Raw genomic sequence first — 3073 nt, forward strand, 5'->3', positions numbered from 1 at the left:
AATTCATTCATAAAATTAAAAAAAAATACAAACACATGATTTAATTGTTGTCCCAGAAAAGATTTTTGTGGTGCTACCTGCCGCTTCCTCTACTCCTGCTCATGTCGGAAATGACCGTTTCACTGGAACAATTTGCACGACTTGAGAGAAAGGTCCCAAGTGTGTCCTGATGGTGGGGAAGGAGGACACAAACGTCCTGCTCGGCGTCCTGCTGCCTATCCCCGGGGTGGGAGGTGGATGGCAGGCCCCCACAGCGCTGACCCTGTGGCAGGCTGGGGTCTAGAAAGAACAGTCCCACGAGAGCGCCACCCAGGGGGTGGGGGTGGGACACGGGAAAGCAATCTGTCGGCAGTTTTTGCTTCCCAAACGAAATTCCGGGCAGTGTGGCTCCAGCCTCCTTGGAAACACTCCCTGGAGACGCTTCCCACGGTAAGCGTGTAAATCAAAGAATGATGAAGCCTCGCTGACCTGAGCCCAACACACTATACAAAGTTGGACACATGGGGAGAAAGGGAATTGGTTCGAGAAGCCCCCTTTCGCTAGATTCGGCCGTGTGGCCACCAAACCATGCGTCAGGACACACGGACGGCAGTTTTGGAAGTAAGTGTTCTGAGTGGCCCGTGGTGCACGAAGGACGGCGATGGAGACAGCGCCCCCCAACCCGACCCCCTAGGCTTTGCTGTCCACCCTTTTTCATCAGTGGTCACCCCTTCAGAAAGGGCAACCTTGTGCTAAACACCCTGCATCTTTTCTGGAACAACCTCGAGTTTACAGGTAGACTCTACTATCGGTACAGAGGGTGAAGAAAGGCCGACATATTTAATATGTTATCACTTTACTTCAACTATTTGTCAACAGTAACACTGATATAGTTTGCAAATACACAATACATAGAGTGTGGCCTCACACGACTGACGCCAGATGGCATGCAGTACAATTCGACTTCTCCTGGTCAGAACAACAACCTTTAAACCGCAAGACAGAGAACGCCTTGGGGAGCCTGATTCTGCAGGAAAACCAAGGAATCTAGGAGCCGGTGGAAGCGGGGAGCCTCCCACCAGCCTGGCCTGGACCAGATCAGATGCACCCGTGCTTTGTACACGTCCCTCCTTCCGAGAAGGTGCCCGGGAGAGAAACACGACACAATGGGAAGATAAAAGGTGGGCAGGTTAAAGTCACACTTCTTCCAAAAAAAAAAAAAAAAAAAAAAAGGCTAAACTCTAGATTGCTGTATTTGCTCTCTGTGGAGATTAACAAAGTGCTTGGTTTGCAGATTTGCTGGTATGGTGGCCTCGATGATATGACAAAGGGGCGGGTGGGGAGGGAAATGGGCGGGGCCCCCGGCCGGCCAGCCAGGTGGGCTCCCCTCGGTCATCTTGCCGTCTGGCCAGGGCGCACCACGCCGCCCATGGCGTGCGGAGCCTGTGGCCCGCGGAGTCCAGCACTAGCTTCACCCTTTCTGAAAGGGCTCTCTGCCGGGGCAGGGACCTCGGGGCAGTCCTCTGGTCCCACTGCTTAGGAGCACAGCACTGGCGGCTGCAGTGGCTCGAAAGGCTGAAACTACAAAGTACTGCCCGTGGGTGACTCAGTCACAGAACCGGACGCATGCGGCACCCGGCCTCAGGGGAGCGGATAGTGTCACCACAACACAGAAGCGACAAGAGCACAGCTGAGAGTCATGTGATGCCCTGGCAGCTAACTGGACCATGAGAAGGCAGCGGGGGCTTCGCTGGCAAGGGCCGGCACTCGTACGCCGGGGGTGGGGGTCAGATGGGCCACGGTGAGGACACAGGGGTTGTGCTAGCCCATGGCCACATGGAATCACGATGATCGCGGGCTACCACTCAGAAAACAAAATGGGAAACACACACACCGCCCTGGGTTGCTACATGCTAGAATCAGCCTTCGGGTTTGGAGCGGTTCCCGGTGGAAACTCACTGGGGTGGGGTGGGGGTGGGGGTGGAGGTGGTGCCTGTGGCAGTTGGAGACAGGATGAGTTAGTTATGGTGTTGGGGAGGCGAGTATGGGAGCTGGCCGCCCTCATGTTGGAGATGAACACTTCTGCCGTGGATGGGTGCCCCCCTGAGAGGACTCTGAATGAGTGTGCATTAAATCATATGCATATAAAAGAAATACGGATCATGGAAATTCACAGTTATCGCAGCCATTAAAGTGTCTAAGAATCTGTGGAACCAATATCCTCAGACAACCAGTTCCTAACCAGTTGTCCTGAGTTGTTATTGTAGAGTTTCCTGCATTGGTACCTATTTGCTTACCTGAAATAACAGGGCAGTTTATAATACTGATTACTTATGATAGTTTTCTGTTAATAAAATAAGGATTTATACAAAGCAATATTGGACTTTTTAAACAGTTAGATGCTATGTTACTTGGCACAGTTAGTAATGATTGCGTGAAGATTTTAGCCAGTCCCTGGAGGGACTTCTCCTCTTTTTTTATGAAAATATGGAAGTATCTGAATTTGTTCCTAGCATTTACGTTTTTGGTTTACTCTCTCACATTCATGTAAGATACTGTCTTCCTAGCGGGTAAGTGGAGCTCCTTGGAAAGTCTATATTGCTAATTTTGTGGACTGAGACATTTGCTTTCACACACAAATACTACCTATACAGTATATATATATATATGTATATTTATATATATATTTATATATTTATATTATATAAAGTTTACTTACGTATTTTCATCAACCATATCAGGTCTACTTAATTTTTTGCCCATTGTCAATAAAAGAGCAATAAATGCAGCAAGTTTGGTTTGTTTTTGTTTTTGTTTTGTTTTGTTTTGTTCTATCTCTGGTTTTTGTGTCTCATTTCTTCTTTTCCTAGGCTGGGTTTTCATATGTGTGTACAGTTGGGGAGCAGAGCTGAGGGCTGCTTTGGGGTGGGGGACAGCTCAACATCTACATGGCCGGTGGCACCGTTTTCAAGGCTGATGGTGGCCGAGGCCCACCCCTTGGGTCCAAGTAGATGGAACCCAGGACACCAATGCTAAGTGAGATTGTGAACTTTGTTTCCTGTAACACAAGCCCCATGGGCTCAGAGGGCTCCAT

Source organism: Prionailurus viverrinus, unplaced genomic scaffold, assembly GCF_022837055.1.
Source record: "Prionailurus viverrinus isolate Anna unplaced genomic scaffold, UM_Priviv_1.0 scaffold_73, whole genome shotgun sequence".
NCBI classification, from domain to species: domain Eukaryota; kingdom Metazoa; phylum Chordata; class Mammalia; order Carnivora; family Felidae; genus Prionailurus; species Prionailurus viverrinus.